The sequence below is a fragment of the Plecotus auritus genome (genome assembly GCF_963455305.1).
Source record: "Plecotus auritus genome assembly, chromosome: 6".
NCBI lineage: Eukaryota > Metazoa > Chordata > Mammalia > Chiroptera > Vespertilionidae > Plecotus > Plecotus auritus.
Genome location: NC_137773.1, coordinates 139,093,613 through 139,106,897, shown reverse-complemented (window position 1 = coordinate 139,106,897; position 13,285 = coordinate 139,093,613).

Here is a 13,285-nt window from a genome sequence, read left to right as displayed (position 1 = left end):
CGACAAAGCAACTTGTCTTCCAAATCTGATTTTCTAACAACTCAAGAAATTCAGCAGTGGTAGAAGTCCTTAGCACTGTCCCCATAGAAAAGAAATAACTGCCCAGCTGGTGTTGCTCAGTGGTTGAGTGTCAACCTATGAACCAGGAAGTTACGGTTTGATTCCTGGTTGGGGTACACTCCCGGGTTGGGGCTTGATCCCCAGTGTGGGGCGTGCAAGAGGCAGCCAATCAATGATTCTCTGTCATCATTGATGTTTCTCTCTCTCTCTCCCTTCCTCTCTGAAATAAGTAAAAATAAATATAAAAAAATTGAAAAGTAATAACTGTGGTTGCAGAAACCAAAAACGGTTTTCCCTGTGTTGGTATAACTTTCCAGCCATAAAATATATTTTATTTGCTTAAAACTAGGATGTGCGCAGATCCCCCATCACTCATTGTTCAGTGGCAGCATCAAGGCCCAGGGCAGTTGACTTCCCAAGGCTCCTGGCAGCAGAGTTTTTGTAGAAACCTGATCTCAGGCGGAAAACAAAATAAGAAAGAAGGAATAATGTGGCTTGTTGGGTTTCTCTGCATTCCTCCCATGCCCTGAATCACCAGAGAAAGTAAATTACCTTGAGTGTATTGACTTTTATCATATTTATTTGAAAATTGGACATCTGAATAAGGGATACATCTCTAGTTAATCAAAACATTGGTTAATCAGAGACCAGCTTTGGGGCCATGATGAAGATAGAGAATTTCCCTTTGTGCTTTTGTTGTTGTTTCCCCCACGTATCTGCTTCCAGCAGGGACTTCCTTGTATTTTTTCTTTCTTTTCTTTTTTAAAATAAATTTTATTGATTTTTTTACAGAGAGGAAGGGAGAGGGACAGATAGCTAGAAACATTGATGAGAGAGAAACATCGATCAGCTGCCTCCTGCACACCCCCTACTTGGGATGTGCCTGCAACTGAGGTATATCCCTTTAATGAGAAGCGAACCTGAGACCCTTCAAGTCCGCAGGCATTGGCTCTATCCACTGAGCCAAACCAGTTAGGGTGTGTTTTTTCATTTACTTACATTTACACTGTTTTTCGGTTGTTTTGCTGGAGGGTTTCTCTTTTTTCTCTTTTCAGTGTGAGGAATTCTTGACCTTCTGAGTATGCAGCATCTAATGAGGTCTCTATGCTGCTAAATGAACTGGGATTCTAAGGCTGGCCATGGTGCTTGGAAAGAGCTGTGTGTGAGGCTGTGTGACTCAGACCCCAAAGGGATGTGTTCCCTGAAGGAACCAGAATTAGTTCTGTGCAACTTGCAATGTCTTTAAATCTGGGCCTCCATTCCGCATGGTGTCAGGAATATACTCTCTTAATAGTCCCTGAGATGATGGAGATGATTATATCTTAGAGCAATTCTCTGTAAGTTATTTGGGAAGGTAAACTGAAATAAAGGGGTAAAAAAAAACCCCTATTTTGTTTGTAGTTACTGAAATCCATACCCAGGAAATAGTCTTTGAAATCTATATTATCTTATTGCGGTGTCATAAATTTAGCTGTGTCTCACAATACTCTGAAAGCACAAACCTAATGTAATGTAATATATTATCATAGGGCTCAGACACACTCTGGGTCAAATTATGGCTGCTAAAACTACCTCCACAGAAAATTCTTGGCTATTAACTTGGAGAAATTTGTTCTTTTTCCTTATTTTCAGAATTAGAAATGGGTTCCATTGTGCTTATCGGAAAGAAAGAAGGTCGCTGTTTTGAAAACAGAACACTACTTACGTTTTATAATAGTTTTTGAAATAGATGGCTGGAATGGTGTCAGAGCTTCATCCCTTTCCTGGAATCCTGAGAATAAATTGTGTCTATCCTTTCTAGGTCATTTATTTTTCACGTAATGTTCTCACTAGGCTGCCATTTTGGATATTAAATATGCCAAAGACCCCAGGCGATTAAAGGCAAACTAATCTTAATTTATTCAATAAACATTTACTGAGAACCGAATGTCTGTCAACTTCTGAACCATAAAAGCCAAATCAAAGAAAGCATAGTTCTTTCCTTAATGAGCTTAGAGTGGAGATAAAACCAGCCAATGGTGACAGTAAAGTGTGATGCGTGACCGTGGAAAGCACGTGGGCCATAGAGAAGGGACATCATCTTTTCTCAGTGAGAGTTACAAAGAAAGGTCAGCAAAAGCTTCCTGCATGAAGCGCTAAGTCAGTTAGCAAAGAGCAAGTAGTGGGTGGTTAACAAGAGTGGAGCTTGGGGCAGTTTTATGCAAGGGACCACCTGCTAGAGAATATATAGAAAAATACATACAGTGGTTCAACAAAACTGAAGGGTGACTTGCCTTAAGGGGAACAAGAGAGGCCACATCTCAATGACATCATTTCTTTTGATACAGATTTGGGCTGTATTCTTGGGGCGATGGGAGGTGCCTGACAGGGTTTAGGTTGACATGATCAAACTTATATCTTAGAAGGAATGCACTGATTCGAATGGATTCAAAGGGAGCAGGACAAGAGGCAGGGACACCCTTAGGCAGCAAGAGATAATGGTGGCTCACGTTGGAATAAGAAAAGTTTGGATGTGAGGAAGCAGGAAAGGAGAAAATTGAAGTGGAGGCAGGTCCAGGAACTGGGTCTGCTCATGGTAATTCTGAAATTCCCACATCTACCCCAGTCTACCTAAGCTATGGAAAACATTTTAAGTTTAAACAAAATTATTATGCATAAGATATAGGGACTGTGCTAAAGCAAGCATCGTAAAAAAAAAAATCAATTTACATCCCTCCGAAAAAAAATATGACGCTAGAAATAATTTAATCCCAGGTGGCAAATACACAGGTATAACTAAAATAGAACCCTATCAGAAAAGGCTCCCACAGTGCATAATAAGCCTAGCCTGACTGGATAAATGCTAGTCATAATGCTAAGCGAAGTATGGAAAGACCATATTGCTTTCTGATAATACTCAATCTGAAGGTGCTTTCCAATTAGAAATACCTAAGTAGACATTGGAAGACTAACCATGTCTGTTATAATAGTTATTTCACCATTTGTAAAAGAGAATATGTTTTTGGTTTAAATTTTATGTATATGCTAAAGTTAAAGCAGAATATAAAGAGGGTTGTGTTTTTTTTTCCCTTCTGGGGGGGGGGTGGGAAGTTCTTTACTTTCAAAGGATATCTGATTTCAAGGAATGCTCTTAACAAAGTTTCTGCCGATAATCCTCTGGATAAAGTAGTGCATACGTATTAGATGCTGCTGATACTCAGTGCAAATGAAGCTCTTTCCAAGAGAGGCTGCTGTCTTCGAAGGGGGCTCCGGTCTCTGGTGCACGCTAGGAACTTACTGAATGGTGTTTGGGTGAGTGGGTAAAGGAATTATTAATCCAATGAGTAAACAGATGAACAGTGCCATGGCTTTTTGCCATCGTTGGCCTTTTCTTAACCAGAGTATTCTGTGGCTTATTTGACAATGTATCATCTTGGGTTCTTTGTTGTCAAGAAACAGAAACTGACTCTGGCTAAAGAGAGTCATTGGAAGGGAAAATAACAAGGCTAAGAAGGAGGGTTGGAGATGGTGGCTCTGAGGATCTGGGTTGAAGGCACAAGTAAATAGTCAGCCCCCCGCTCCTCTCCTGGGAGGCATCAGCTCCTCCCGGCCTCGGCCTGCATCTCCGTGCCCAAGGCTCACATTCCCAGGAGAGAGCCCCTGATGCCTTTCCCCCAGGGAGGCCACCTTGAGTAACAGTCCCATCAAGACTACTCTATTGTGGGGGAGCAACTCTCCAAAGCATAGCTGGAGTGCTTTACCAGAAGAAGAGGGAGTGGACACTGGGCAGGCAAAGACCACAGAGGTCCAATACATCAGTGAGTATAGAATTCTGACTCTAAGCTCAAAGAAAAATTGAATTACCAAGTAAAGGTAGAAATAAATACTGCCTTTGCTACAGGCAATTTTCAAACATATTTGGAAACGTACTTTGTCCACACATGATTAGGAAGGTTTTTATGGTGTTTGAAACCACAATTCTAATGTGGTGGGGGTTCCCACACAAATAAAAAACAATTCTCCAGACACCAGTGTAACCAATGCCTAATGATGAACGAGCACACAGTGAGAAAAGTAACCTATGAGGGAAGTAATGAATATGGTGAATTTTTCAAATATGCTCTTTGGCGACATTTACAAGGTGTATGGGATATGGGTTAATTATCATTTCTACCCCTTTACCCGTGAGCATGGATGATACAGAGGCCCCGTTGGAACCGAGGGGCTCAGCTTTGTAGGCGGATGCACGCTGAATGGCAGCCCTGCCCTGCACCCAGCCTGGATAGCTGGCACCTGTGGGCATTCAGCTGTTTCTCAGTGTGTGGATGTTGGAACCCTCATTTCTGCACTCCCAGGGGTCCATGGCGTCGGGAGTGAAGCCAAGGAGTGTCTTTAGTTTTTCTGGCTCCTTTTGTTTTATTATGAAAGACTTTACATGTTCAGAAAATTGCAGGGAATAATAAACTTTCTTGTATTCATCACCCTAGAGTCAACATTTCATTATGTTTACTTTATCTCTCTCCCTTTTATTTCCTTAAATGAATAAAAAATTATAGGTAGCGTGTGGCCTACTTGGAGGAACAATTGTTGGCAACCAGAAATGAGAAGCAAAACCCAGGGAAACGGGTAGCTTTTTGAACGCCCACCTCGATTTCAATGGGAGAAAGAAATTGCACGTTTTAGAACACCTCCTGAATGTTTGAGACTAGGCCAAATTCTTTCACATATCTTCAGTGGTGTGCTGGTAAAATGGCTCTTGGGAAAAGAGAAAAATCCGCAGCCGGATTTGCAGTGCTGGTTGATTTTGCAGTGTGTAAAGATGCCCACCCTGGCTGGTTTTGAGCTATCCAGAGTTTAACAACTGGCTTGCAAAATTCCTGAACATTGAACAATCTGTTCTTCTGAGCCAGGACAAGCTGGCTCCAGCACCCAACTGCACGCATTCATTCATTCAACCGATACTTATGGGGACCTTTGCTGTGCTGTAAATGCGCTGAAAATAGCAGCCTGTCTTAGAAATCAGCCTACTAGATTCTAGTCCTAAGAGATTTTGGTATTATTATTCCACATCCTTGTATGAATGTGGAAACAGGCCCCGCGAAGTTAAGTAATACAGAGGCTGCTGTTGATCACATGCCCGTGTCCACTGGGGTTTGCCTTATCCAGGCTTGTGGCCTAATTTACATCTGCTGGTGCCTGTGACTCTCTGTAGCTCCTTCTGCCCACCTGAGCTTTCTCTGCCCATAAACAGGACAGGTAGGAATGTCTGTGGAATTAACATCTCCAGGGAGCCACCTTCATCCAATGATTGATGGGCATTGCTGGGTAAATGCCCCATCTCTTCACCCCAGAAGTGCGTGTTCCCTGCTGGATTCTCCAACAGGATTACGCTCACAGGAGTTAGTTCCCCTCGACGGTAACTGACTTGAAAACGTACCCTCTATTGCAGGGGTCCTCAAACTTTTTAAACAGGGGGCCAGTTCACTGTCCCTCAGACCGTTGGAGGGCCGGACTATAGTTTTTTTTTTTTAAAAAAAAAACAAAACTATGAACAAATTCCTATGCGCACTGTGGGCCCGGGACGAGTCGGCTGCTAAGCAGGACAGGCAGCGGCACCTGGCGGGCCGGATAAATGTCCTCGGAGGGCCACATGTGGCCCGCGGGCCGTAGTTTGAGGACTCCTGCTCTATTGTCTGCCATCCCTTTCTCACATCCCCACACCCCTACCTGCATTTCCTGCAGTCGCTGCCTCCCAGATACACTACTGGCCCCTGAATCCCTGCCTCTGGCTGTGCTTCTGGCGGAATCCAAACAAAGGCAGGCTCCAGGTTGGTCAGACTCCAGAGCTCTGTTTACTTGTTCCACCCACCACCCTGCTCCCTTGAGTTCATTCTTTGCCTGTAATTCTAGTTCATGCTGAAATGCCAAGATCTCTATGAGGGGCAACAGCCCTGGAAGAGCCTACCTCCTTCTGGAGTTCCTAATGTGTCCCCATGGGGAAGAACCAGATTCTCCATGTGGAAACCACAGGACACTGCATATGTGACTCAGGTTTGTCTGCTGGCCTGAGCAGACCTGGGAAACCAAGGAGGGTGATGAGAGACAGGATCTGTTGCTCACCTTTAGGTCTACAGCCCAGAGTCACCTTGAGGAGCCTGGCATACCTCCACATTAACCATCCTTCGCGCCCCCCCTTTTCCATTGCTCCCTCCCAGCCCCACTCATGAATTGAGAGCAGAAAGCACCTTCTAAACCAAAGGCCTCCCAAATGGATAACATATCCCTGAGTTTTACTGTTTCAAGCTGACTTTTTCCATATTCTGCTCTTGAAGCAGCGGCCACCTCTCCCCTATGACACTTACTGTTTCAGTTTCATATTATTTCTGTGCTTATTTAATGTCTGTGTCCCGCCAGCAGACTGAAAGCCCACAAAGGAAGATCTCTATTTTGGCTTTCCAGGGATCTGTAACATCTAACATGGTGTCTGGTGCATAGTAAATGCTCAATAAACACTTATAAAGGAATACATAGAAGAGGGGGAAAGTGAAGAATGACACTGTTTGTTCTGTGCTCATGGTGATCCCAGATGCTGACCTCACCCATGCCCTTGGTCTTCATGTCTCCCTGTGACCTCCTGCCCTTGGATCATTTGAGTATCAAAGAGCATCAGCCTAACACGATGTAGTAGAGCAGGGACTCTGGCGTCAAGTGCCTGGGTTCTGATCCTGGCTAAGCTGTTTATGCATTGTGTGACCTTTGGTAACTTACTGGGCCTCTCTGTTCTGCGATTTTCTCATTTGCAAAGTGAGGAAAAGACTGTCCAGCTCCAAGAGTTGTTTTGAGGAGTAAAAGCTCTAATGCTTATAACAGTTTCTGGCACAGAGTAATGACACAGACAAAATGTTTGCTCAATAGCAAATACACAGTTAACATTTAATTATTATTATTTAAAACCAAAAAAAGTGAATTGTGCATTTTGTCTAAAGAAAACTCTCATATGCGTTAGGATAAATTTCAAGCTCTGGTCCCAGTGACGTGAGCTGCTCCCACCAGCCTTTGGTTTTATCCATCTCCCCTCTGCTGACTAAGCTGCAGGCGCCCTGCCTGTGTTCCTTTGCCCCAAACATGGCACAGTGTTTCCTGTGTCTGAGCCTTGGGCCATGCTGTCCTCTGTGCCTACGGTGTCCTTAACGTTACCTTAATGAACTGGTTCTTTCAAGAGTCACCTCTTCCAGGGGGCCTTCCCTGATCTAAAGAAGCCCAGTCCCTGGCCACTCTATCTCAAAGCACTATTATCTGTCTATCTATATAAAAGCCTAAGCAACCGAACCACTGGCTGACTGGTCGCTATGATGAGCACTGACCACCAGGGACAGACACTCAATGCAGGAGCTTCCCCCTGGTGGTCAGTGCATTCCCACTGACCGACAGGTGCCAGGCTCATGGCTGGCAAGCACAGCTATGGCGGCGTGAGCCTCTCCCGCCTCCGTGGCAGTGCTACCAAGCAACAGTGGCAGGCGCAGCGGGGCCGGGATGAGCAGGAGCAGTGTGGCATCCTGCCCAGGCTTCAGCTTTTCTCCGGCTGCCTGCCGCTTCGCACACTACTACATCCCTCGGGGGATGTTGGACTGATCGGGCCAAAATTGGCAGTCCAACATCCCCTGAGGGGTCCCAGATAGCGATAGGGTGCAGGCCAGGCTGAGGGACCCCCCACCAGTGCACGAATTCGTGCACTGGGCATCTAGTTACGCAGAACAAATATCAACTCTATAGATAAACTGCGTCCCTGAACCCAGGACTGGGTGTCAATGGAAATGTTGAATTACTGAGCATTGAGGCACTGCATTAGGGTGCAGATCCCAAGACCTGACCTCGAGCCACCACGTTGCTCCCACATGGCCACTCAGCCATTCCCCACCTGGCCCTGACCTTGTGCTCTCCAGCCAGCGTCCCGCCTTGCAGCATGCTCTGACTGCTGTGCTCAGCCTCCAGGCCCTGCTAAAATCCTGTTAGTCTCCTGCTTAAACCCTCCACTGCCCTCTCATCACTTGTCTTTTTCTGCCTCTCTCTTGCTCATTGTACTTCAACCAGACCAACCTTCTTTTGTACCTCAAACATGCCAAGCTTGTCCCCACCTCAGGACCTTTGCACTTGCTGCTCCTGCCTGAAATGCACATCCTTTACCTCAGACTCTAGCAGCCTCTTTCTCTTATCTTTCGGCTCAATGAAACTTTCCATTGCACCTCCCCCCCATCCCCATTACATGCTACTCCAATATGTCTATGTTGTTATCTGTTGAAATGTTTTCATAATTCATAATGATATTTGAAACCATCTGTTTTTAAAAAAATTATCTATCTACATCACTCTTGTACTAGAACCCACACTTGTTAGAGCAGGAAACTTTTCTTGGCTCTCTTATTCATCACTATATTTCTAGTGCCTGGTATAGTGCCTGGCACACAAGTGCTTAACAAACATATGTTGAATGAATGCATGAATGAATAAATGAATGAATGAATAAATGAATGAACTAATACCCTCGTCTGTTCCTTCTTTGAGACACACTCGCTTTCCTCATAATCCCTGTCCACTGTGTCCACTGAGTGGAGTCTGGACCCCTGGACACTGATGCTCCTGGTAAAACCATGACCTGGGTCCTCACTGGGCTTTGCTTTCCTCCCTAACGCCCTTTCCTGGATAGTTTCCTGCTGTCTGAGTCTCTTTCTCACCCTCTGAGCCAACAATCTTAGAAGGCAGCCCAACATGGCTTCAGACACTGGCAAGTTTCTAGGTTCAAATCCAGGCTCTTTCACTTAGGAACTCTGGCCTGACCAAGTCACTTCACCTTTTTGAACTTGAGCCTTCTCAAGTATGAGTAGATACTGAGAGAGAAACATCAGATAGCCACTGTCTCACCGGGTCAATGGGAAGTTAAATGCAATAATATATCAAAAGGGTTTGGCACAACAGTGAATGCACAGAAACAGTTGGACACTTTGACAGTTGGTTACACTTTCCATTTGGCTCATTTTAAAGTCCTGCATCTTTTCTGCGCTATGAATTTTCACCCTCCCTGACACCTCAGCCTGGTCCCAGCCACGCCCCCCTGCTGGCACTCACCAATGAATTAATGGCCATGCATCATTTTGAGTGACAGCCTTGCAGTTCTGCGGAAATTGTAAATGTGACCCAAACAAAGCAGCAGCTGGATGGCAGGGCTCAGAGCTATAGCTATGCTTGTCATCTCATCAAAGCCCCAACCTCAGAATTCGCTCTCGTGGCCCCCCCTGGCAGGGAGGGGCATCAGATGTGGCACCGCGGGGTCAGAGATAGCTAATGCCTCAGAGCATAAGCACCATCTCTGGTGATGCATGTTAAGTGTTTACAGAAATGTTCTGGTGTGATTATTATATTCACTTTCTGCAAACCCATAAGGGAAAAATAAACCTTCAAACCTAATGACAAGGTCAAAGCGCAAATATGGGTCTCTTTACTTAGCAAGCAGCCACAGGGAAGCTGAGGCATTTTTAACACCTAGTGCAGTCATTTCTAGAACTAAATGTGGAGACCACTCACCTGGGACGCTGCGTCTCGCTCATGTAATGCGACTACCAATGTTACAGAGAACCGGACTAATCAAACAATGCTCGGAGAGTTTGGAGTCACACTTTATTCATCGGTGGGCTTAGAGAAAATGAATTTAAATTTTAAGCAAGGCTACAAGCAGAACTTCCTTTTTGATTAAAGAGCCAGTCCTATGTGTGCTTAGTGGTTATCTCGCTGCTGGCCTTGAAAACAACACAGTTCTATCCAATTAAAAAATGCACCTGGCATGGCATTGAGAGTATGGGCATATCTAGTCTCTGGCCTACAAGGTCAGACAGCTAAGGTTATCTTCCTCATTATTCAAGCTGGCTAAAGCAGACTAGAAAGCAAAGTTATTTTTTTAGAATAAGAGTCCGTCTAAAAAAACAGCAGAAAATTCCAAACAGTAGTTTTACAAAATAGGGGTTAGCCTTCTCACCAAGACCCAGACCCTCCCACCTTCTCTGTCTTGATGTAAGTGAAGCAAAGTTTTGAACAATTCCAGGTCTTTGACTTTCTGAGATAAACTGCTATAATTCAGCCCTCACACGATTCAAAGTGAATTTCTCTACCCTCACTCTTCTAGCAAGATCCTAAATATAAGTTAGAAAGCCTTCTTATAAGATGGAAGCAAGTACGGGGGGAAAAGAGTAATAAAATGCCCAGATGCCCAGATGTAGTTATTAGGATTTGTGGAGAACGTAAGTGGTTATTGCTTAGGGCATCTCTCTCAATTCATTAGGTTGGAATAAAAACCAGTGATGTTAAGTAAGCTATTGTTTAGGAATCAACAATCACTCATCTTTCGTGCAGGCTGAAATCTTCGGAGGAGCTCGAGAGCATTTAGCAAAGCCATTTACCTGTCATTGGCCTCTCTTTAATTTCCTGGTTATGAAATGATGTATTTCCAAACATCCCACGAAAAGAGATTAGAAAGAGTCAAAGACACTTTGTGTCAACAGGAAATAAATCAGACACATTCTCAAAACAATTACATTGAGAATATCACTGCTCCATGCTAATTACTTTGCTATGGACAAAAAGCTTTATGATTGAATATTCAGGACAGTCCTAAGTCATTATTGAATGCAAAAGTCTATTTCTGTCTCTAATGACTTAAAAAATATTCCTCGAATGATGTGAAATCTTATTTGTTGGAAGTCCTTCAGCCAAATGCATCACCTAACTAGGAAGAGTACAGATTTCATGTTTAAAAAATGGATTATTGCAAACATTTTATTCTGACTGCTTAGGGGTCAGCTTGATGGAAAGCCCTTTAGCACCCTCATGCCCACAGTCATGCTGGTTGTTTTCTTGTGGATTTCGTAAGTCCTGCAGATGAGTACATGTAGGAACATTGCTGCATTGTCTACCGGTGTTTAACTAAGTACCTACCCCCCAAATTAGTGACTCAGACCAATCCACATTTACTATCTCACAGCTTCTGTGTGTCAGAAATCAGGGCATGACTTAGCTGAGGCCTCTCTGTTTCCATCCTAAGGCTTGACTGGGAGTGGACCCGCTTCTAAGCTCACTCAGGTGATTGTTGTCAAGAATCCATTCCTCCTGGGTTGCTGCATTGAAGGCTCAGTTCCTCACTGGCTGTTGGCCAGAGGTCTTCCTGGATTCTCTGTCCCATGTACCTCTTCATAGGATAGCTTGCAACATGGAAACATGCATCATCAGAGACAGCAAGCAAGATGGCAACACAGGGAGAACCAGCATGATGGAAGACATAGTCTTTTGTGACCTGAGTGTGACAGCGATTCCCATCACTCTCTTCATTATAACAAGTCACTCAGTCCACCTACACACAAAGGGAAGGGACTCCAAGGGCATGAATACCAGGATCCAGGGCTCCCTGGGGGCCATCGCAGAGATCGCCTGCCACAAATGTCAGGGACAAAAGTCCAAAATTATTATGAATCTATGATGCCTCTCTGGAGGAAGCAATACTGAACCACAGAGTGAAAGACAATATATTATGGAGTTTTTATACATAGACCTAGGTGACATACTGATGTTAAAATTCTAACTGCATTGCTTAACTGTAAGAATTTGAGCAAGATAGTCAATCTCCTTCTACAAAATGGAGACAATTCCTACATCACAGGGTAGGAAATATAAAATTTTCAGCACATTGCCCACTGCATAGTAAATAATAACAATCGTCACATATTTTGTGTGACCTATGTAGATTCAATTCTGTTCTTGCCATTGACTTGCTAGTTGTATGAACTAGGACAAGCCACTTAATCTCACTGGGTCTATTGTGTCCGGGATGCATTTTTCTACAAGTAACAACTACAGTAGCTAAAAAAAGGGATTCTTTATTTCAAGCAACAAGATATCTGGGAAAGATAACCTAGAGTTGCTAAGGTAGGTTAACAGTGATATCAGGGACCAAAGCTTTCTTTTTCTTCTCATTTTGCCTTCCTTGGCCTGATGGGCTTTGTGGTATGCTTGTTGCTTCATGGTTGTAGAATTGCCACTTAGTCTACACCCTCATCTCTGTGTTTCAGCAAAGAAGGAAGAAGGGAATCCCCAAGATAATAGGGAAGTGTTAGAATGACAGGTATGTAGTTGGCAACCAGTCCAATCGAAGGAGGACAGAAAGAAGGCTCCACAATTTTTCCAAGAAAATAATTAAAACTGACAGGCTACTTGATATGGTTGAAGTACATCAAGAAGAGATTTATGGTTGTGCTAGAAGATCAAGCAATAAGGTACTAATAAAAAGATCAAAAGCTAGATAGGCAACAAAAACAAAAAGTGAGGCAATGGTTATTTCCAGAGAAAGCAAAGGGTTATATAGGGAAGGCAATGTATAGAATACTAAAAGGATTAACTGTGAATACTAGTTATATAGTCACACTACTGAATATTGGCATAGTTATATACAAGAAGAGCAATGAAACTATTTCAGTGTGATAGGGAAAGAGAAAATGCGCACGCGCGCGTGTGTGTGTGTGTGTGTGTGTGTGTGTGTGTTTCGGGGTCATGTAAGAGAGTCAAACCTTCATTTTTAAAAAATACTAAGGGGATCAAATATATAGTGACAGAAGATGGTTTGAATTTTGGTGGTGGGCACACAGTGCAATACACAGATCATATATCATAGAATAGTACACTTGAAACCTAATTTTATTAACCAATGTCACCCTAATGAATTAAATAAAAAAGAAGTCAACAAACAATGGGAAAAAAGTATAACATCAACAATTAGTAGATAGTGTAATATATAGAAACGTGTAGGTAAATCTTAGACATTGCAAGTGTTTTCCTGTGGAGAGTGAGTTTCAGAGGTGAGAAAGGTTCAGAGAGAGTGTTTATTCACCATAGCTGCATCCACACCACCAGGCAAGAAAGGTGCATGGACCTTGGTACAAACAGATGTGGCAAGAGGGTAGAATTGAAAATTTAACTGTGCTTTAGTTTTTGGCACTCTTATCATGAAAGAACGAGAGTCATGTTTCTTTTCTTCCCAGGAGAAAGTTAAATTAAGTATCCCTTTGCGTGAGAAAGGATGAGCTAAAAGAAGGTGGGCCTCATTTTAAGGGGAGATTTAGAGTTTCTAAGACCAGGGCAGCACAGTAAAGATGGCTATTCCTGAGATTGTTGTAGCCTAGTGTTCATTCCACTCCCATGCAGCACCCAA